The sequence below is a fragment of the Vicugna pacos genome, chromosome 35 (genome assembly GCF_048564905.1).
Source record: "Vicugna pacos chromosome 35, VicPac4, whole genome shotgun sequence".
NCBI classification, from domain to species: domain Eukaryota; kingdom Metazoa; phylum Chordata; class Mammalia; order Artiodactyla; family Camelidae; genus Vicugna; species Vicugna pacos.
The window spans coordinates 13,024,989-13,048,468 of NC_133021.1; the positions used below are offsets into that span (position 1 = coordinate 13,024,989).

A 23,480-nucleotide genomic window follows, 5' to 3' on the forward strand; every position below is an offset into this window, starting at 1 on the left:
TCATTATAGGGAGTCCATGAAACAGAGACTGTTAAGTGTCTGGCACTGAGTCGATAGTCAATAGATGGCACTATTACGGGCTACTGAGTGCCAACTCCACACCTGTTGTGACTTTCTCCCAGGGCAAGGAAGGGCTTGACTTGGACTATGACCCCCAAAATCCAGAGGAGGTGGGCAGGGCTGAGCCCCAAGAGCAGATGTGGAGCCAGGGCACCAGGGCGCCCCAGAAGCAGGATGAAGACAGTCTCAAGACGTAAGGAACTGTCCAGAAGACCCAGGAGAGGAGGCAGAAAGCAAGACCAGAGGAAACAGTCCATGGGGGTGACAGGCAGATTGGAGTGCTGGTTCAGACTGAGAGGGGCTCCCTGAAATAGCCCCCAGGGAAAGGGCGATGAGATGAAACTTTCTAGAGGATTCGGGGCCAAGCCAGTTCAGGCAGCCCTAGAGGGTGCGGGGCTCCATGCATGAAGAGCAGGCTTCTGTCTGGAGAGATCTGCACTTCAAATTTACCTGCAGTCAGTCAGCACCATCCTAGGTAGCGCTTCCTTCTCCAAGTCCATGCCTTCAGGGGTGGTTAAGTTCAGACAGTGTTACGTTTGTTCTCTGAGTACAAATGACTAGTGTTAGGGCCCCACAGCTCCTGAGCCACACACCCAACGGGAGCTCTTTGTGGGTGGTGCTTGCTCCACGGCTCCGAGAGTCCGTGGGACCTCAGTCTCAGGAGTCCACCCGCCCACCAGGGAAGGGTTCCCACCTTTGCGTGATCACAGGTCATGCCCAGCCTGTGCAGGGACTCTCTTGGTGATGGGACACCCTCCCACCACACCACGAGGAAGCCACCCCGTTGCTTAGCAGCTACGAGCTACACGAAGCCCTCCACAGAGTCACTGTGAAGTCTGATCTCTTACCAGCCCCTCTGCCCTGCAGCGGTCCCTGTTCCATGCACCAGTGCTTGACACCCCGAATCTCCCTGAGAGCAACCAGGTAGCAAGCAGGTAGCTGGCTCCCACCTTCCCTCCATCAGAGCTCTTCCTTCGGGCACTGAGCATCACCGTTCCCTTCGGCCATTGAAGTTGACCCTGGAATCTTCCCCATCCTAATTACACTCATCTTGACGTAGTTAAATGTGTGAACATTCATCTTAAAATGTAGCCCACAAAATTAAACACAGTCATTCTTAAATGTTCTGAATATTGGCCCTGTGAACACCTTTGTCGAGAACACTGAGATTGATTTTGTGTACTAATATTGCACTCGGTTTTGAGTCCACCTCATGACACTCTGGATTCTGGATAAAATTCAGGATTTTGTTGTTGTTGTTGTTGAACTGATTTATTTATAATAATAATACTACCATCTTAAGAGATCAGTGATATGGAAGTTCCATCCTGATTTTCTCTTTTAATTTTTTACATTTTTTTTAATTGAGCTATAGTCAGTTTACAATGCTGTGTCAATTTCCAGTGTAGAGCACAATTTTTCAGTTATACATGAACATATACATGTATTTATTGTTGCATTCTTTTTTGCTATGAGCTACCACAAGATCTTGTATATATTTCCCTGTGCTCTACAGTATAGTCTTGTTTATCTTTTCTGCATATGCCTGTCAGTATCCACAAATTTCGAACTCCCAGTCTGTCCCTTCCCATCCCCTGCCCCCTTGGCAACCACAAGTTTGTATTCTATGTCTATGAGTCTGTTTCTGTTTTGTATTTTTGTTCTTTTTTTTTTTAGATTCCACATATGAGCAATCTCATATGTTATTTTTCTGTCTGTTTCTGGCTTATTTCACTTAGAATGACATTCTCCAGGGACATCCACGTTGCTGCAAATGGTGTTATGTTGTTGGTTTTTGTGGCTGAATAGTATTCCATTGTATAAATATACCAGAGCTTCTTTATTCAGTCACCTGTTGATGGACATTTAGGCTGTTTCCATGTATTGGCTATTGTAAATAGTACTGTTGTGAACATTGGGGTACAGGTGTCTTTTTGAAGTAGGGTTCCTTCTGGATATATGCCCAGGAGTGGGATTACTGGGTCAAATAGTAAGTCTATTCCTAGTCTTTTGAGGAATCTCCATATTGTTTTCCAAAACTGCATTCCCACCAGCAGTGTAGGAGGGTTCCCTTCTCTCCACAGCCTCTCCAGCATTTGTCATTTGTGGACTTTTGAATGATGGCCATTCTGACTGATGTGAGGTGATAATACCTCATCATAGTTTTGATTTGCATTTCTCTGATAATTAGTGATATTGAGCGTTTTTTCATGTGCCTATTGATCATTTGTATTTCTTCCTTGGAGAATTGCTTGTTTAGGTCTTCTGCCCATTTTTGGATTGGGTTGTTTGTTTTTTTTTTATTAAATAATATGAGCTGCTTCTATATTCTGGAGATCAAGCCTTTTCAGTTTCATCTTTTGCAAAAATTTTCTCTCATTCTGTAGGTTGTAGTTTTGTTTTGGTTATGGTTTCCTTTGCAGCTTGTAAGTTTAATTAGGTCCTATTTGTTTATTGTTGCTTTTATTTCTGTTCCTTAGGTAGAATGCCCTAAAATTCAGGATTTAAAAAAAAATCCTGACTGCTTTTTCATCCTATGTATATGCAGTTGCTTTGGTTAAACCCACATTTCCCATTTTAAAACCCATCATTCTTTCTTCTCAGATTTTTTTTAAATTAATTTGTTTGAGGGTGAGTAATTAGGGTTTTCTTTTAAATTTTCATTTTTAATGGAGAGACTGGGGATTGAACCCAGGACCTCGTGCATGTTAAGCACATGCTGTATCACTGATCTATACCCTTCCCCTTCTCAGACCTTTTTGAATCCTGCTTTTTAGCTCTCTTTTTAAGTTTTTGTCACTTTTAAAATTTAGTAAGAATTCTTTATAATTTCAGCCAAGGGATTAATGAAAATAGTTATCTGTATGTAACCAGGAACAAGGTTCTATGCCATACCACCAGAGACCAATGAAACTCTTATTAGACTACAACAGTTATTATTCTTAATAATATTGAGTGCCATTGATTATTGATATTATTAACCAATAATATTAATTGCTCATACTGTTGATAATGGCATTATGGTTAGTGCTCATCTGAGGCATACTAAATGCAGTTATTTATATCATTTCATTAATTGACACTCCTTGTATATGTTTACTAGTTACGAACCTACCCATGGTTAAGGGTATTTGAATGTCTCCAGACCATGTTGCAGTTGTAGAATTCAAGTATATACATGAAACTTTGTAAAATGTTTCAGTGAAACTAAAGTACATTCTGCCTACTGGCCCCAGCAAAAAAGGAATGAGGCCAGGGCTTACTGCCAGTTCCCTTCCCAGCAGGAGGTGTCCACTGGCACCTTGCCCTTGTTGGGCACAGGGGGGAACACAACTGAGTTCCTTGATAGGTCTTTCATCTTGACCATGGTCGTCTCCTTTCCAGGATGCAGAGGGGCTCCAGGGAGCTGGAGAGGTGTTGGGTCTACAGATGGTCAAGCCTCACCTCACCTTCCAGAATTCTTCTTGGTGACAGTCATCTTTCAGAGGCTCTGTCCTCTCTCCCTGTAACCTGGTGTCCCCATCATCCACCTCCCTCCCCAGCCACAGCCCATTCCCATCTCATAGACTGTGTACTTACTTATTTGTTTATTGCTTTACTTTCCCACTAGAATGCCCGCTTCATGAGTGCATGGACAGGGGGGCTCTATTTTGTTAACTTACTATATCTTTAGGACTAAATATAGCAAATGGCCTCTTATAGGATCTCAATAAATGTTTGTTAGGTGAATGAATGGGGATCATATACTTAAAGGAATTTATCCAGATCCCATTTGAATGTCTCCCAATTTTTTGTTATGATTATAGAATTCCTTCAGAACCATTCTTTCAGGAACCTAATGGCAGAAAAGAGCAAAGATGTGCACCAGAGCCTGGGCACAGGGGCCCTAATGAAAGCAGAATGCTTATCATACCCATACCACGATTCACCTGTCAAAATGGACAATTCAGTGATTTTCAGCCTATTCACAGAGTAATGCAACCATCCCCACAGTCAGTTTTATTATATTTTCAACATTCCCCAAAAGAAACTCTGTGCCCATCAACCATCACCCACCCCACAATCGTCCCATTCCCCTCAATCCTAGGCAACCACTAATTTACTTTCTCCATAAATAGATTGGTCTATTTCAGATATTTCATGTAAATGGCATCATACAATATGTGGTCTTTTGTAACTGACTTCCTTCCTTTAGCACAACATTTTCAAGGTTTATCCATATTGTAGCATGTTTCAGTACTTAATTCCTTTTGATGGCTGAATAATATTCCATTGCATGGAAATACTGCACTTTATTTCTCTGTTCATTGGTTGATGGACATTTTGGTTGTTTCCATTTTTGCCTCTTATGGCAAGTAGTGCTGTGAAAATTTGTGTACAAGTTTTTATGTAATACATGTTTTCATTTCTCTTGGGTATATTACTAACATTTTGAGGAACTACCAGAGTGTTTTCCAAAATAGCTGCAGCATCTTGTTTTCCCACAAGCAATGGGTTCCAATTTCTCTCCATTCTCACCAGTGCTTGTTAATGTAGGATGCCTCTTCTTAGTCTCATTGTTTATCATATATTCCTTGTAAATTTCACATTTTTAATAATATAAAAGGTTCACATGATGAATTTAAATTAGTTGCCATGAAGGAAAATAAAGCAAAACCAAAAATGAGAAGTATTTAGATTGTGTCTATTAATTTTGGAAAATTGAGCTGCATTAAAGAAAACTGAAGGATACTACAACTATCAGTTTCAGTGTCCAGAGAGTTTCTCTCCTGTTTTGGTGCCTCGGTATTTGGAGGACTCATACACCCATAAATAATGTTGGTAGGACGAGCATTTCTCCCCCCACCTTCCATGCTATTCTGGCACAATCACTGGAGATTCCCGGGGATGCTACCAAACTATGGAGCACTTGTAGGCTTCTGCACATGGAAATGTCAAAAATGCATCTTCCTGCATATGGTGAACTGGGAGGGTCTCTGGTCCATCAGCCAATCTCCTTTAAGTTCTCAAGGACCTCAGACTTTCAATGAAGTAAAATGACTCAGGTTTTATCCCTTTATTTTATCCTCAACAGGCTGGTTTTCATAATATGAACAAAGAGTTACACAAGACTAACTGTTCCCCATCAACTCTTTGCATTCATTTCTAGAACTTTCTTTTTGTGAAAGTGATCTTCCCAAGTTCAGGGAAAAGATTTCATAACTTTGTTTATGTTAACTGTGAGAGTTTAGCCTTGGAAAAAAAATTGTGAACCACTATTCATCATTATTAACTTTGCTTATAACTTTGTTCATTTGGAGTTTTTAATTTTTTTTACATTTTTAAAACTTTTATGCAATTTTTAAAGGTTACACTCTATTTACAGTTATTACAAAATATTGGTTATATTCCCCATGTCATACAATACATCCTTACCCTGTTTTACACCTAATAGTTTGTGCCTCCTACTCCCCTACCTCTACATAGCTCCTGCCCCCCCCCAATGGTAACCACTAGTTTGTTCTCTATATTTGTGAGTCTGCTTCTTTGTTGTTATATTGACTAGTTTGTTGTACTTTTGAGATTCTACAAATAAGTGATATCATACAGTATTTGTCTTTCTTTCTCTGATTTATTTCACTTAGCATAACAGTCTCCAAGTCCATCCATGTTGCTCAAGGCAAAATTTCATCCTTTGTTATGGCTAAGTAGTATTCCATTGTATGTATACATCACATCTTCTTTATCCATTCATCTGTTGATGGACACTTAGGTTGCTTCCATATCTTGGCAAGTGTAAATAATGCTATAAACAATGCAGCATTGGGGTGCATATATCTTTTCAAATTAGTGTTTCTGTTTTTTTCAGATTTGTACCTAACAAAGGAATTACTGGTAGTATGATAGTTATATTTTCAGTTTTTTGAGAAACCTCCATACTCTTTTCCACAGTGGCTGCACCAGTTTACGTTCCCATCAGTGTTTCAGGGGTCCCCTTTAAAGGTTGTAGTCTAGGGATTTTTGTTTGTTTGTTTGTTTGTTTTTATTTGCTTTTCATGAAGAAAACTAACAATTCATCTCTGAGTTTGAAAATTCCAGCTAGCAGTTTCCTCTGACTGAGGGAAAAGATATGGTCAGAATGCTATTTTTTTAAAAGTCAAATTTCAGAAGCACTTTTCATTTTATTATACATTTCCTTAAAAAGCCAAGTTTTCAAATCACTAGGTTTTTGCCATGAAATCCCCAGAGGCTTATAGAGTGAATAGTGAACACTGTAGTGGCCACTGGTCCAGGCACAGGCAAAGTGGTGTGATACAGCTGTGTGTCTGTCCCAGACGGGTGCCCACCTGTGTACACGGTCGTTTACTGGTTCCAGTGTCTGTTGTGCTGAATAAAACGTTCACATATTTTGCTGAAAAAAAATTATGTCATTTTGCCCTCAAACCCTTTGCCAATCAAGATATACCCACCCATTTCATCAGCACAAATAGAGCAAAAGGAAAGAAACTGAAGAAATCAACAGCTCTGCTCTCTCTAGGGTGAGGAACAAAGTTAGCCTATGCATCAGTAATCTTGGTGGTGTAAGAAGCCATCAAGAAATGTAACAGCTTCAAACAAGCAACATTGATTCAGCCTATGGTTGCATATGTTGGTAATCTAGGCTGGGCTCAGCAGGGTGGTTCTTCTGTTCCCCTTGCAGCTGTGTGTGCTCAGCAGCAAGTCAAGCATGATCTTAACTGAGCTCTCTCACCTCACTTGGGACAACTCAGCTGACTCAGTTTCCATCCACTAGGTCTCATGTCTTGTTCTGATGGCAGGAAGGCAGTGTTCCAAGAGCTCAAGTCCAAGCATGAAAGACCTTTTGAGGGCTAACTTTTGAACTGATGTATTGTCACTTGTGCATTTTACTGGCCAAAGCAAGTCAGAAATACAGTCCAGATTCAAGAGGAAGGAAAATTGACTTCATCTCTACATATTCCTTCACAATAACATTATGAGAGGCCTGGATTTGGGGAGGGATTGTGGCCATTTTTGCAAAAGATCACAAGCTATTTCATGACTGTTCAAGAATATATTCAGAGCACATTAAAGTGTGTCATTTTGTTATATTCTTTGATCACATAGCTTTTTTAGTTATAGCTTAAGTTCTTCTTTTGGACCTAAAAGAGATTGACCACATCTGTAACAGAGGACTTTATCAAATTTTCTCTTTTGATACGAGTTTCATGTTTCTGAAAATTCTGGATCTGATCCTAAAAACCATGCCATGCAATTTTTGTGTGGGTTTTCATTTTATGGCTCTCAGATAAAATTTCTGCCTTTTTAGTTGGAAAATAATAAGGAGGCTTTCTTCAAAATTCATCTAATGACCTTTTCATTTTCTACTGAAGTATATTTGATTTACAATGTTATGTTATTTTCTGATGTACAGCATAATGAATCAGTTATACATATATATATTCTTGTTTGTATTCTTTTTCATTATAGGTTATCACAAAACATTGAATACAGTCCCCTGTGCTATACAGTAGGACCTTGTTATTTATCTGTTTTATATATAGTAGCTTGTATCCACTAATCCCATACTCCTAATTTATCCCTCCCACTTTCTCCTTTGGTAACCATAATTTTGTTTTCTATGTCTGTAGGTCTGTTTCTGTTTTGTAAATAAGTTCATTTGTATTATTTTTAGATTCCATATATAAGTGATATCATATGATAATTTGTTGTCTGTCTGTTCACTCAGTATGGAAACTTCTAAGTCCATTCATGTTGCTGCAAATCACATTATTTCCTTCTTTTTTATGGCTGAGTAGTATTCCAGTGTGTGTGTGTGTGTCTGTGTGTGTGTGTGCCTGTGTGTGTGTGTCTGTGTGTGTGTGTAACACATTTTACTTATCTAGTCATCTGTCAATGGACATTTAAGTTGTTTCCATGTCTTGGCTATTATAAACAGTGCTACTATGAACATTTGGGTGCATGTATCTTTTCAAATTAAGAGATTTCTCTGGATATATGCCCAGGAGTAGGACTACCGAATCATATAGTAATTCAGTTGTTAGTGTTTTAGGGAATCTACATACTGTTTTCCATAGTGGCGACACCAAATTACATTCCTACCAATAGTGTAGGAGGAATTAACCTATATTGTAGTAAGCACTCAGGAATATCCGAAACCTTTTGGAATGACAATTACCTTTTGTTGTGAATTCAGTAGTTGTTGTTCACTAATGGATATCTTGTTTTCATGCTGGTTTCAACTGCTGTTACAAAAAAATTTAAATTAGTGTAATTTCAGAGGGAAGGAAGGAAGGAAAGAAATTGTGGATGTGGAGAGACCAGGACTTTTATACATTGCCAGTGGGAATGGAAATTAGCTCAATCACTTTGAACAGCAATTAGAAATATCTTGTAAAGATAGACATTCTACAAAAAGCAATTTCATTTCCAACTGTTTATCTAGCAGAAATTCTCAGCCATGTACTAAGAGGACATACACAAAGATAGTCTTTGCATTATTCCATTTATTCATTCATTCATTCAGCAAATATTTATTGAGGACATATTATGCCTCACATACTATTTCAGGTTTTATGGATACAGCAGGGAACAAAACAAACAAAAATCCTGTCTTCAAAGAGCTTAAATTCTAGAGGAGGATGACAGACAATAAACAAAGTAGAGAAGGAAAATCTATGGCAGGTAAATTGGTGATAAGTGTTATGAGGAAAAATAAAACAGAGGAAAAGGATAGGAAGGGTTGGGGAGGGGTGAAAGACGTGAAGAGGATGGCAGGAACGGCCTCACTGAGAACACGACAGACAGGGTTGCTAGCTTAGCAATAAAAATACAAGATACTGACCTAAATTTGAATTTCAGATAATCAGTGATTTTTACAAGTATAAATATGTCCCACACAGTATTTGGGACATGCTTATACTACACATTTACTTATTGTTTATGTGAAATTCATATTTACCTGGACATCCTCTATTTTATCCAGCCATCCCAGTGACCAGTGAGCAAAAACCTGAAGGAATAAGGGAGCAGATTAAGTGACATGATGAGAATGTTCTCGAATGAAGGAATAACTCAGAGGTAAGCGTGTCGGGCAGAGGAAGGAGTAAGAGCAAAGACCTGGGCGACTGTGACAGTGAAAACATGGAAGTCATGAGTCCCTCAGTAGGAAAGAGAGAAGTAACCTGTGGGCTATTAGCACAGTGGATTCAAAGGGATGGACTAACTTGAAGTGTGTCAGCGTGGTTACGTCTCAAAGGCATTATGCTGAGTGAAAAATAAATCGTGAAAAGATAGATCTGTTGTGGTTGCATTTCTGTAAGAGTTTGTGGTTTTTTTAATTGAAGTATAGTCAGTTACAGTGTGTTCATTTCTGGTGTAAATCACACAGGACAATGTACATTGTTTCTGGCTATGTTCATATGTAGTCAAAGGACAACAAACATGGGAACACGGGAATGATATTCAGAAACCTTAGAAGAGTCTCAGCCTCAGGGGAGGGGAGGAGACAGACTGAGCACCCTCTCTCTCTCTCCCTCTCTGTCTCGTCTCTCTCTCTCTCTATCAGTAAAAATGCAGGCTACCATTTGGAACAACATGGATGGACCTTGAGGACATTATGCTAAGTGAGATAAGTCAGGCAGAGAAAGACAAATCCTATAGAATATCCCTCATAAGTGGAATCTAAAAAGGCTGGACTCCTAGGAATAGAAACAGAGCATAGAGGAGTGAGTACCAGGGGCTAGGGGCAGGGAGAGCTGGGGAGATGTTTAAATCGGCCCTGGAGAGCTAATATACAGCATGGTGATTACAGTCAACAACACTGTATTATAAGCTTCAAAGTTGCTAAGAGACTAGATCTTATTTATTCTCACCACAAAAAAGAAATAATTATGTTATGCAATAGAAGCATTACAGTGGGAGTCAAATTGCAAAATACAAAGGCAGAAAATCAGCCCCTTGTACACTGTAAATGCACACAACGTTATATGTCAGTTATATCTCAGTTGAAAAAATAAGAAAGCCTAGAACAAATGAGGCAAATCTTCAATCTTAATGATAGTTATTCAGGAGTCGATTTTCTGCACTTTCCTGAATGCTTATGTTTCATTATTTAAAATACTTTTTAAAGAAGGACATCAAAGTTTAACGAGAAAAGAATTTTGGGTACATTTGTATTATGAGGAATTCACTGCAGTGGGAAGAAACTTACGACTGTATGAATATTTGATCTAGTGACAACCCTGTGTAGATCCTGGTGGGGACAGGATTGGTGAACAGGGCTCTGGACTTAGCATGAAAGGCTATCTATTCTAATTGTGAGTGTCCCACAAATTCTCTGGGAGCCCTCGGGCAGGCCAGGAACTCTTCACTGCCTGTGCCCGCATCTGTCCAGCATAGATGCTAACACAAGCCTTCAAGCCTCTGAGCGCGGCTGGGAGCAGTGCATAAGGACACAGCTGTGCAGGTGCCCTGGGTGTCCTAGGAAAGAAGGGGAGGGGCATTTTGTTTTGTCTGATCTGGGATCCACCTTGGATTCCCCATTGAACTGGAGACAGACTTACAAAAGTCAGGTTCATTTTCTGGTTCTCTCCATGGGGTTTTTCTTACATAAAATGGAACTGAATTTAGACCCCGAAGATACGGAATAAAACTTGGGGGGCTCTGCCTCATTTTCATTGGTGCTGTTGCTGACTTGCTGACGGTTCTAGGGCTGAGGGTCTGAGCAGACAGAAGGAACCAGAAGTTCCCACGTGGGTGTGGGTAAGCTGCTCAGCACATCCAAGGAGAAGACACAGTGACACTTTAGGGAAACGCTGTGACTGGTCATCATTCCCAGGGCTGTCCACTGAAAGCCAACAACATAGCCTCGATGGTTGAATGATGGTGTCAGCTTCCTAAATGAACCTGAATCCCCTCTTAAGTTAGTCACTTAACTTAAGCAGAGTGGACACTCCCTACAGGGACAGGGCATGCAGGACACTCAGAAGAAAAGAATGGAACTCAGGACACTAGCATTTAGGACCAGGATCTTTCCTAAGATTTATTACAGGACTCAGGTCACTTGGGAACTCATTAAAGTTCACCATGTTTAGGTACAAGGCTGACACCAAATATCAACATCTAACATAGTGGGCAAGGGGATACTGTAGACACACAAGAGCAGCCAGATTTCATGCCCTTCGTTGACCCAGATGATGCAGGAAGGAATATTCATAGCAGATGTCTTATCAAACAGGTGCTCTGTGCCAAACTCGACACATTATGCAGTGCCATCCTCATAGTGATCCTGAGTAGGAAGCTGAGGCTGAAAGAAGTTTAGAATTCACCAGGTTACTAGGAGAACTAGGACAACAACTAGTAAGTGGTTGACCTGTGGTTTAAACCCAGGCAGTCTAGCGCCAAAGCCTGCACTCCAGCCCCTTTGCTCTGTCTCTCAGCATCTTGGGGCAGGAAAGTGGGTCGTTATACTGGTGTAAGCCTGCCATGTAGACAGGCATGGTCTGCCCCGCCTGAAGAATCAGACTGAGCTGTGCAAAGCTGCACAGGGATAAGGAGCAGAATCAGAGAGCTGGCTGTGCCAACCACTGGGATTACTGTGAAAACAGAGTCTTCAAGTGACTGTTGTCGAAGTACAGACCAGGGGTTATGCCCGGTTAGTCAACTGGGGGCAGTGAAGAGTCAGCTACACCCTGTCACTGGACTTGCCTGTAGAGATGGCCTCCAGGTGTCTGCGGAGCTCTGCTCGGGTGGGCATGATCTTGACGACCAGAGGCAGCAATCGGCAAACACGTCACCTGGATGAATATTATCTTTGGTGTTTCCTGCTTTCTGTTCGTGCCCGGAGCTGCCTCTCCACCCATCCATCCCACCAGAGACCAATCCTGAGACTTCTCGCTTGTGAGCCCTTGTTGACCAAGTTCTGCTTTGGCTCAAAATTAAGCCTCAGTGGAAAGAACACATTTTGGAAGAGTTGGAAACAGACTTGGATTCAAATTTGCCTGTTAATGGGTATGGACTTTTGACAAGTTACTTAATGTTTCTGAGCCTCAAATTCTGGGTCTATACAATGGAAATGAATACTACCTACTGTGCAGTGTTGCTGCAAGAATTAGAGATCAGCCACATCGTGTGCCTGGTTCCCCCTCAATAAGTAATAGCCATTATTATTAAGTTTAGGTTATAACCATTTCCAAGGGAATTTTTTGTTTTTTGTTTGTTTGGGGGGTAGGTGATTAGATTTGTTTGTTTGTTTGTTTGTTTATTTCTAGTGATTTTTTTTTAATGGAGGTACTAGGAATTGAACCCATGCCTTGAACCATGACTTTGTGCATGCTAAGCACACACTCTATCACTGAGCTATACCCTCCCCTTCTTTTTTTTTTAGTGAAAGTTTCCATTTATTATTATTTTTAAATTTTTTGTAATTAACTTATTTTAATGGCAGTACTGGGGACTGAAACCAGGACCTCGTACATGCTGAGCATGCACTCTACCACTGAGCTCTACTCACCACCCACTTTTCTTTGTAAAGAGCACAGAAGGCAGTCTCTGAAGATTCTAAAGAGACTTCCCTTTCTCTCCACTGTCTATCTCCTCTTCTACTGAGAACTCAGAACCAAAATTGTCCCCAGGCATCCTCACCTCTGCTTAGGACCAACTATTCAGACCGCAACGTTTGTTTGCTTTGTTTTGGGTTTTTGAGAAAGTGAAAAACGGGACGACATCCAAGAAAAGAACTGTGAAGACCTGCCCGAGACCCCATTAGAGAATATAAAATACAAAAGAATATAAGCCAAGGAAGTGCTGTAGATTTCTGAAAGCCAACATCAAAACGATTTAGAGTTTACCAAGCAGAGCCTAAGAGGATAGATGGAAAAACATCTATTTCAAGATAGAAATTACATTTGCAGGATAGTTAAGTGTTTTTATCAGGGCCCCATGAACGCTTGCTTTTAGCCATCTTCAGACCACAGTGCAGAAGATGCCAGACAAACAGCAGGGCGCACATCGCACGCCCAGCCCCGGCTCATTTACGAGGGGCAGAGCTCATTTATTCCGACTGACTATAATTTAGGCCGCCTTTATTAAAACAATTATATGAAATTGCATCTAAACACTGGTCAAATGCTCTTTCTGATCATCACAGGTGCTTCTCCTGTTTTTTATGAGCTGAGTGGATTTCACTATAAAAGTCTATTGGGTAGTCATCACAATGCTTGGTCAAAAGAAAGTGATGAAGCAATACACTGCGTACAGATGAACGATTTGGAGGACTTCAGACAAAATTTAAATCTTCAACACAAACAAAATCCTGCCGTGATCCTGCCTTTGAGGAAATTCTGAGTGAGGAATACAGACAAAGGCAGAGATGGTTAAGATAAAATTGCTACATACGTGTAGAGAAATGCCCGGGCTATTTTAGAGTAGGAGAGGCTTGTAACCAGGTTGTGAGCAACAGGAGGACAAGAGCCACTTCAGAGTCTGTCTCAGCTCTAACCAGTGCCCACTGATGAATATATTCAAGGACCTTTGGCTTTATCCCATGTACAAGAGGAGACTTTTTTCCCAGAGTGGAAAAGCAAGGTTATATTTCGTTTTTGATATGGAGGTAACCAGTTACGAAGGGTTTCCGTCAGAATTAAATTCTTAAAACCACAATTCTACAGGCGAGAATGCTTATTCCTTCACTTAATTCATCCTTCAATGAATATTTATTGAATGTCTGATGTGTGCCAGGGACTGTTCTAGGCTCAAGAGTCAGCAAAAAACTAACCAGACATAAATTCTGGCTCTCCTGGGAGGGACAGATAATGAACAAAACACACAAGTAAATAAGTTGCATAGTCTGTTAGAAGGTGATAAATGCAACTGAGAAAAATAAACCAGGAAAGGATGAGGAAGAGGCACAGAAGCAGGAGGGCGAGTGGGGGAATGTTGCTGTTTTTAAGGAAGATGGTCATAGATCACTGTGATTTTGCCATTAGAAGAATTGAGCGACAGCTATGAAAAGGAAATAAAACTTGCTTCCCTGTCTTTCTACTAAAAAAAAAAAAGAAAGAAAGAAAAGAAAAAAGACAGTCAGAAAAGGTCTCTCTAATAAGATGACATTTGAACTGAGACCTGAGAAAGGTTTGGGCTTGATTAGGCTGATATCTGGAGAGGCGCATTCCAGGCAGAGGGAAGTGCAAAGGCCCTGGGGTAGAGGGAGCCTAAGGAGTTGGGACAACAGCACGGAGGCCAGGGTACCTGCAGCAGAGTGAAGACCGTAGTGGCAGAATAGTGGTGCTCAGTTACCAGCAGCATCAGCATCCCAGGAACTTACCAGAAATGCAGATTCTTATGCCCCAACCCGGACCTATGAATCAGAAACTCTGGGCGGGGTCTGTGGGAGGTGAGACCCAGTGATCTGTTTTGACAAGCCTTCCAAGCGATCCTGATGCTGGCTTAAGTCTGAGAACCATTGCCTTGGAGCTAGGTCCTGAGCCCTCTTTTCCCCGACAGTATCTTTCCTGGACAGTATCACCCACTTCCCTAGGTTTAAATGCCTTCTGTATAGGCATGGTCAACATTTTCACTTTCCCACTTAGATATCTCTCCTTGAATTCTAATCTTGCATATCCAATCCTCATCTCAACAAACAGCCTAACCAACTTCCTATTTGAGTCAGAACCCTAGAAATTTGCTGCATGGAACCCATCTTACTTATAACGTGAATTATAGCAAATTCTTTGCCATTATAATTTGGGGTAGGTCTGATTTTTATTTGGTGGCAGAAAAAAGTCATCACATCACAAGTCATCACTCGATGACAGCTTCCAGCCCCAAATCAGCTCCAAGAATCTGGCTTGCCTTTTCTCCCTGGGGCACAGGGGCCTCTGTTCTCTTAAATCCTGGGGCCCCTCCTCCCACACCGGCTCATGGTTCCAACACATTCTGATGGCTTGCTTGAGAGACTGAGTGATTGATGTCACCCGCACAGAAGCCTTCCTGCTATTAGAAGTTCCCACTGAGAAAGGAATACTTGCTGAAATTTTTTTCCATTCAATTTCACGAATATTTCTGTCTAAACGCCCTTTCATAATGAAGTGATGGGCCCATGAAAAAATAACAAGGATTGGGTTCCAGCTGATGGACACTGTGTTAGGTGACAAGGGATGCAATGCCTCCAGATACTTGACAATCGGAAGGTAAGATGAGTTGAGGGTTAATCACCTCAGCTCTGAACTCAGGCTGCCCGTGTCTGATAATTGGCTGTTGTCTGCTTGTCATCTGTAGGACCTGAGGTGAGTTATAAAACCTCTCTCAGTGCCTCTTCCCTTCCTTCCGATGGGGTTAATAACAGCACCAGCCTCACAGGGTTGCTGCGAAGATGAAATGAGCTATTGTAGGCAAAGCCCATAATCGGTACCTGGCACCTGGTAAGTGCCAAGTGAGCCTTAACTATTGTTAATGTGTATTTCAGAGCAAATAAACAGGCAGGGTTTGGTGAGAGAGTTAACCTATGTCCCTGAGTGTACTTCTAATGTACACCAATTTTATAGTCCAGTACTCGCTGTAATACAGCTGCTCCCAGGGGCTCAAATTATATTAATTAGCTTGTGACGTTTTGATTCGTTCTTGTCCGTGTTTCACAAAGACTTGCCCTGGGTTTCTGCTGCCCTGAGTAGAGGCAGTCTAAACCATGACTCCCAACCAGAAAAAAATAATAAGCAACAATTTAATGTAATGAGAACATAACAAGATTATAAGACATAGCTATTTTAAAAAATGACATTGCTCTTAAAAAATAAAATAAAATAAAACACAGCTATTAGACAATTTCTTCATACACCCGAGGGACCGTGGGCTTATGTACTTGCTGTCTGGCCAGGAAAGGAGATGGAATTCTTTCTTTTTTGTTGAAGTGGCTTAGAATTGGCCTCTAATTGACCAGGGAGTAAGGAGAAAAAAGGATTTGGTATAAAAATATAATAGGGTTCACTGGAAATCAGTCAAGCACTTTAACCTGCACCAGAAGGGTCTTGCTGTGGCCTAAAAATCTGGTGAAAGTGTAAAAAGCAAAGAGGCCAATGGTAATCTCCAGAAAGACGGGCACGATTGAATTAACGTAAATCTAGGTCCATGTGGTGCAGGTTAGGGACTAATGTAAGAAGACAGCACACTGTCACCTCCAAGGTGCCCTCCGACTCCAGCTGTGACTTGATCCACAATTAATAGTGTGTATAAGGTGAGCATGTGGCCCTGCTCACTGGGACTGCCAATGGATTTCATTTGTATAGTACACGGTTCTCAAGCTTGAAAGATAAGAGCTCAGTGTCTCAAAAGGATGACTTTGGGTTCAAGTCCAATTAAGAGTGCCCTCAGCGTGTTACTTAACCTTTCAAACCCCAGATTCCTCATCCATAGAAGAAGGATAAAGATAGTTTCCACCTCATAGGAAACTTGTGGTGATCAGCTTAACAAATGTTTGGGAAGTTCTTTGTCCTGTGCCTGAGGATGTATCCACAAGCTCTCTGCTGTGGATCCGTTGTATGGTTTTGAAAATATTTAATATGCGTTGAATCCATAGTTTTCATGAGTCTGGAGATAGATTTGATTATCAGGCCAGTTTTAAAGGTGAAGAAATGGGCACCAAAAAAATGAAAAGACCAGTTCAAGGTCACACTACACCTTCAGAGTGGGAATCCAGGGCTGTCCAAATTTATTGGCTCCTAGGAATGGATGGTGCAGCCCAGAGAGATCCACCCCACACCGGTGTCTGTCCTCAGCTGGGCAGATACACAAAGGAATGAAAGGGGATCATTTTTCTCCACCAGCAGTGGTACCCTGGCTAAGATCCGAGCTGAGGCAACTTCTCCTGACTGCTCCACATACTGCCCCGAGCTTGTTAGGAAATTTGTGACTTCAGATCCCAGAGTTAAGATCCAGGTACTTTCTAAGAGTGGAGCAGGTATAATTTTTGCTCCACAACTTTGAGTGTTAAAAAAAAACTGATTAATTTACTCTTCTAAACCCAATGGAATCTGACTATGTCCTCATTCACCAAGGTGGCAGGAATTTGGTCATTCTTCCCTTTTCCCCAGCTCACAACAGGAAAAGGGTCTCTTGTCATCGAGTGAGCAGAGTTGCCACTGAGATGCTCAAGTACCCAAGAACCTGAGGTCTGTTTTAAAGCCGAAGACTCCATCCCGCCTGGCCAAACCCCAAGATCCTTTGTCGTGCCTCAGACACATCTCTTAGAATTTAGAATTTAGAACCTCCATCTGCAGCTGCCCCAGCGGGTGGCCAGTGTCCTCTTGAGGCACTATGTAGGCAGGGAGTACAGGCCTCCCCAGTACAGACATCACCCGTCTCCTTCTGGAGATGCTACTGCCCTCCTCCACCCCCCATTTCCAAGCTTCAGAGCCGCTCTCCTCTCTTGGAGACTTCAGCTCCTTTCAACACAAAGCTCCCTAACTCTTTGCGAGAACCCCAGGTAATCAGGTCTCAAAATCCTGCTTGTCCTCTGGAAAAGCCAAAGGAAACGGATTTCTCCTTCCTTCTGAATCTTATCCAGCAGTGAAAGCAGAACACAAAGGCACACGTCCAGAGGCCAGCCTGCCCGTTTCTTTTTTCAGTTAGCTTCTTCAAAAAGTATCACACCAGAGCTGAAAATGGAAACACTCTCTATTCTTCCATCACAACTACAGGTCAGGGCTGGCTGATGGACCAACATGTTGCAAAGACCCTTTGATTCCTGATGTCTCTGCCAGTGGGTGCCTGATTTGTCAGTGGTGGGACTGGCTTCTCTTTGGAAAACAGAACATTACAGAATTCTAACTGGAGGAGCTTGTCACCCATCACCCCCAAGGATCGCCACTGGTGAAAGGGAGACTATGTTCCCTTCACGTTTTCATTAACTTCCAGATAATTTAAGTTTGATTTTTTATCCCATGCCTCAAGTTTTACCATAGCCTATTTCTCTCTGCACTTACAGTCCTCAAATATCGTTTTTCTTCCCTAAATTTTTATCCATTCTCAGTTTGGGCTCCAAACACCAAGGCTTAGTGGGTAGAGAGAGCCTGGGTCACGTACTAGCCCAGGCCATGGGGACAGAATGAGAATGAGACATGTAAAAGGCCTTCACATGTATACACTTCCATTGCCAGGTCTTGTTCTCACTTTTTCCCATATATGGAGTCATTTAATACTTATAACAATCCTGTGAGGTAGGTAGTATTATTATCCCCATTTCATAGATGAGAAAACAGAGGCACAGAGAAGTCCAGACACTGGCCCAATGTTGCACAGCTAGCAGGTGGCTAAGGCAAAAGCCAAGCTCTGAAAGTCGGACATCAGTCTGTGCCTTTAATACACAGCTGTGAATACTGATCATGGTTAAGTGTTAAGAAGGAAATAAACAGGCTAATGAAACAAAGAGCAGCTGCAGATGCTGCTTCCCCTGTGCTGATCAGGGAAGGTTATCTGGGAGGCAGCCTCTGAGTTAAAATCTGAAGGATGGCAAGGAGCCAGCTAACAAAGAGTGGGGTTGGGAGGGTGGGTGAGCCTTCTGGGCAGCAGAATCTAGACATGCAAAAGCCAAGAGAAGGAAAGAGTCATTCACAGGTGGAAAAGTGGCCTGGGTGGCAAAGCATAGCAAGGCATGCGGAGAATACTGCGTGATGAAGATGGGGAGAATGCTTCAGGAGCAGCGAGAAGCCTGGACGGTCTGTGAGATGTGACATCATCTGAGTTGCTTCTATAGTCACTGGTTGCTGGGAAACAAGGGGACCTGGAACAGGGTTATGGAGCTGAAAGGGAGAGAGTGAAGGGGACCCTGGTGGGGTCTGGTGGCAAAAGACAAGGCTGGGTGGCTAAGGAGGGCCTGCTGCCTGGGTCATACCAGCCATCTGAAGAAGCTAGGACTTGATTCGTAGGAGCCAACAAAATCCTGGATGCATCTAAGCAAAGACATCTTATGATTAGATGCGGGTTTTAGAAGAATTACTCCGGGGGACTTGGAGAATGTCTTTGAGAGACAAGACCGGGGTCCAGTCAAGAGGCTGCTAGAGACATCCTGGTGAAAGGTGCCAGGCACTGACTGAGGCTGGGGATGAGGGTTACTCATCGCATAAAGATTAACCAACCGGCACCAGGCACCGTTGGAACAAGTCACACTAGGGGCTGCTCTCAAGGAATTCTCCACAGCTCTTTATGAGGACTACCTTGGTGATACCTTGTTGGAACAGAGATGAAAGACTTCTCTATCCATGTGGGGAAAGGAAGGATGCTGTGTAGTAAGATAGAAAACCTGGAAAGATGCTTCACCAGTGGGCCAGCTTCCGTTTGGGGCATATTGAGAATTCCGACGGCCACGGCAGAAAGGCAACAGGTGGTTGGAGATGGAATCCAATGATTACTCTAAGGATGCAAACTAAATATTGGAAGAGAAATGTTAGGTTTGGTTATTTCCTCAATCACCCCCTGCTAAGTGTGTCAGTCAAAACAAATCAGCACTGGAAATAATCTACTTCCAAAGAAATATTCCCATGGAGGGCCGCAGGACATGAGGAGACTGGCTACAGTTGCAAAGAATTGGGCTTCACCGTAGAAGAATTCTCAAGGACTCCAAAAGTATAGAAACCTTCCACTCAGCTTCCCATTACTCAGATTCAGATAATCAAGTCCCCTAGCCAGGAGCATGGGATTATCACAGCTTGAAATAAGATTGGGGGTGGGGGTCCTTATCACCTTTTCCTCCAGTGCTAGCTCTGTACAGATTTTCCCTTCCATTGATTGTCGAAATTCTTCGCCAGAGATCTCTAGAGAATACACAAGTTATGTCTGGAAAGATGAGGTGGAGAATAGGATGGGCAAGATTTGTTTTCATTAGTTTTTAAGTTTTCACTCTTGCCAGTGCCCTGGAGATAATGGTGCCCCATCTACTAGTGTCTCCTTCAACTATGGTGGGAGGGGAACCAATCCTTCCCTTGAAGAATGGATGGATGGATGGATGGATGGATGGATGGATGTTGGGAATTCGAGTGATGAGTGAGTTCTAGAGAAAGATTTTACCTCTGAGACAAGCTGGCTTTTCCACCTTCGCTAAGCGGGTATTCCCGTCTGCTTCGCTCTTTATTTCATCAACCGTGTTTTGACAATTCATGAAAAAAAAAAAGTGCCTAAGGCAAATCGAGCTCCTGAAGCAATAAACATTTAGACGTACAGTGTGAACTGAGTTATTGTTCTCGGTCCGGATAGTCTCCCAGTCTGTCTCTTTTTCGGAAAGAGAACGTGTCAGGCAGCCTTCCTCCCCCAGGCTCTTGAAATGGAAGTCTCCCTTCCCCAGTAATTGTTGCGAATCCTGACAATAGCCCCATGACTGGGTTATCTCACAGGAACTTCCATTTCCAAAGAGTTGAGGGGAGATGAATGCAAGAAAACTGGACCAGTTCAAGGGATAAGAGCTGCACCTTCAGCCAAGTTCAGCAAGGTAGCCTCTTTCTCCGGCTCCCAGGGTGAGAAAGGGCCTCCGGCAGGGGACTTGGTGGGGTCTGTTGGGACGGGGCGGGAGGGGGGGTCCTCGGTTTTGGAATCCCTGCTCTTCCGCAAGCCTCTGGCTCCGCTGCTTAGCAGCTGGTTCGGGACCGAACTTTGTCCCGATAGCGTGTGCGGCGGAAAGGGAACTGGAGGCTCGGCCAGCTCGAGGCGACCTGGGGCTCCTGGGCTGGGCAGCGGCCGCGGCGGCGCCGGGCGCGTTCATTGTTGTCCGGGTGCGGGCGGCGCTCGGGGGCCCCGAGGCGGGCGGCGGGAGGCGGTGGCGCGCTCGGCCGCGCGGGACTCGCCGGAGCCGGCCCATCGCTCGGCCTCCCGCCGCCCCGAGCGCGCTCGCGGTGCCGACGGGGATGCGGCGGGCCGGGCGCGGCGGCCCGATGCTCCCCGCGCGGGCGAGGGGCGGGCCCGCGGCGGTGCGCCCTGGCGCGCGGCCAGGCTCGGCGTGAGCGGCGCGAGCCGACGATGGGCTGACCGGGGACCCGCAGGGGCGGCGGGGCGGCGGGGCGGCGGCGGCGGCGGGGGCGCGGGCGCGCCGGGACCGGCGGGGCGGCTGCGGGCGCCGCGCGGCGGAGAAGGAGGCGGAGGAGGAGGCGGAGGCGCCGGGCGCGGATGCCGCCGGGTAGGCCCCGGGCCTGCGCACCCGGGGCGCATGGGACGCCCGTTTCGGCGGATCCGGCGCTGCAAACCTAAAAGTTCCTCGGCTCCCCGGGAGGCGCCGCAAATAAAAGGTAATGCGTCTTTGTTTCCCAGCCGCGATCGCGGGGAGGCGATTGATTTTGCAGCACTTCTGGGTCCATTTTTACGTGTTGGGCTGGTGAAAGGGACATGACACTTCTGCTTTACTGAGGACGTAGAGCATTCAGTGCCGCGGCTGTGACATTGTTCCTATGCACACCTCACGTGCGGCACAGACTACTCCCTCCTGCTCTCCCCTCCCCCACACCCACTTGCTCTGGCACCTCAGCCTCACCCTAGGTGGATTTACCCCGGGAGAAAGGAAAGCACGTTACTGCGGGCAGACCTGGGCGGGATTATTTTTTTAAACCATTTTTATAGAAATGACAGAGGAGTCCCGTTCTTTGGGTGCAGGGGGCGGGCTGCAGATCGCCGGCTACCTGGGAGTGCTAAAATGGACTGCTTTTTTACATTCCAAATGGCTGCAGCAAGTTTGATGCAGGGAGGAAGCGGGAGGAGGAGGGAGAAAGGAGAGAACCCCTTTCAGGACGTGGTCATTTACAAATGACCAAACGCAGTGGTTGTTTTGCAGGCAGCTGCCCAAACGTGGGTGCGTATTGCATTCAGAAAAGGTAAACCAGTCCTGTACTTTGAAAGCCGTGAGGGCTGTCCGTGTGTAATCAGGAACTCGGTATCTTTCTCCGATAGCATGTTAGGAGAGTAACTGCTCAGTAGATTCAAGCAAATTCTGCCAAATTCACAGGGGATGGCTGTTCTAATATTAGATTCTGGCGGTGACTTCCTAATAGACATACTCATTCTGAATGATGCGGCCATGCCTTTCCCCGGAAACTCTGCTTGCTGAGAAACGGATCCAATGCCGGGAAAGGACTCCCTGACCCCACCGTGAATGGGGGAAGCTCTTGCTCCCCTATGAATGGAACATCCCAATAGAGGTTGCTTCTGCTATTCTGGCTTCTTTGAGTCTGAATCCTCACGGCATCTGATGAAAGGGATTCTCAGAACACCCAAGACAAGCACATTTTGAAATCTGAGCTGTTTAGTGGTGACAGCTTACTCATTTGGGGAGTAGCCTCAGCTGAATTCAGACACCTTGTCAGGCTGACTCGATCTGCATTTACCTGAGTGAGTTTTGAACAGCTGTTCACATCCCTCCGAATACCTCAGCATCCGTAAGTCTCCTCCTTTTCCAAAAGCATGACAGTTGATGTTCAGGGAAGCACCAGTCAGAGAGCCAGGGGCACACTTCTGACTTCATCCAGGGAAGCCACCGCTGACCCTGGGGGAAGTACCTCAGGAGTTGGACGCTTAGAATCTGTTCCTTGTATTTAACAGAACTTTGCTCTGTGTACTGTCTTTAACGTGTGCAACAAAGAGGGGTTTTTATTGGGGAGGGGTGGGGATGGAAGGACACATTTTATTGTTTTGTTTCTGGTCTTTAAATGGCTTCAAGTTCATTCACAGCATTTGGCCGAGTCTGACTTGGACAAGGCAGGAAGACCAAACCTTCAGCTCAACAGTAGTCTGATTGTGATTCTCAGTGTTTTGTCTCTTACACCCTAAAGGGTCAGAGAATGAGCTTCTTGGGTTGGCTGAGGGGTCCATTCCGCTGCCAGTGAAATGTAGCTTTATTTAAGGCACACCAGGGATGGGGGTCTTGCAGCAAATAGATTTGAATCTATCTGGTCCTGAGAGGTTAAATAGCTGCACTTAATTCGATTGGAAGCAATAGTTGGACTTGCTTTGAAATCAACACGTTATTGTCCCGCCAGTGAATAGGATGTTGCCTGCAGGTAGCTTGGAAAGAAGTGATGCTTAGTGTGCAAAGTTGTGTGGGTAGTTGTAAACTTTTAGAAAAAAAAAAAAACTTAAACTCTTCTTGTGTTAAAGGAGAACAGTGTTAGCTGAAATAAGGATCAGAAAATCCCTCCACCCGCTTTTATTCTGACCAAGTGTGATCTGCCACCGTGGTTGCTAATATTCTTTCTGGCACTCGTCTTGAACTAATTTTATTAGTAAGACTTGTTAGTTAGGGCATAGGGCCTCTTTGTAATTTGTAGACGTTGTTGCCAAGTCCCCTGACAGCCTGGCAGGTGGCAAGTGCCACTAGCATTATCTTGTCGTGGGGGAACCGAAACCCCTTGAGGTTCAGTGAGTCGCTGATTTCATAATTCATGGGAACTGCGTCC

At 43.9% G+C, this 23,480-nt stretch overlaps 1 protein-coding gene and 1 long non-coding RNA gene across 10 annotated transcripts in view; one reads left to right on the top strand and one right to left on the bottom strand.

Moving 5' to 3' along the window:
* FRMD4A (FERM domain containing 4A) overlaps window positions 1–23,480 on the top strand; it is a 441,493-nt gene that overhangs the window by 211,216 nt on the left and 206,797 nt on the right. The window contains exon 1 of one of the 9 annotated variants that reach the window (XM_072955340.1): window positions 20,483–20,558. The exons of 7 other annotated variants lie outside the window; for them this stretch is intronic. The gene's annotated coding sequence lies outside the window, so the exon portion shown is untranslated. Of the gene's footprint in view, window positions 1–20,482; window positions 20,559–21,164; window positions 21,324–23,480 lie in introns of those variants that run through there. One more of the 9 variants, XM_072955339.1, reaches the window with a different exon arrangement.
* Window positions 11,775–17,247, bottom strand: LOC140691576 (uncharacterized). Its single transcript, XR_012067320.1, has 3 exons — window positions 17,105–17,247; window positions 16,732–16,829; window positions 11,775–11,855 (listed from the first exon to the last, which is right to left on the bottom strand). It is a non-coding gene; the product is annotated as an uncharacterized lncRNA (long non-coding RNA).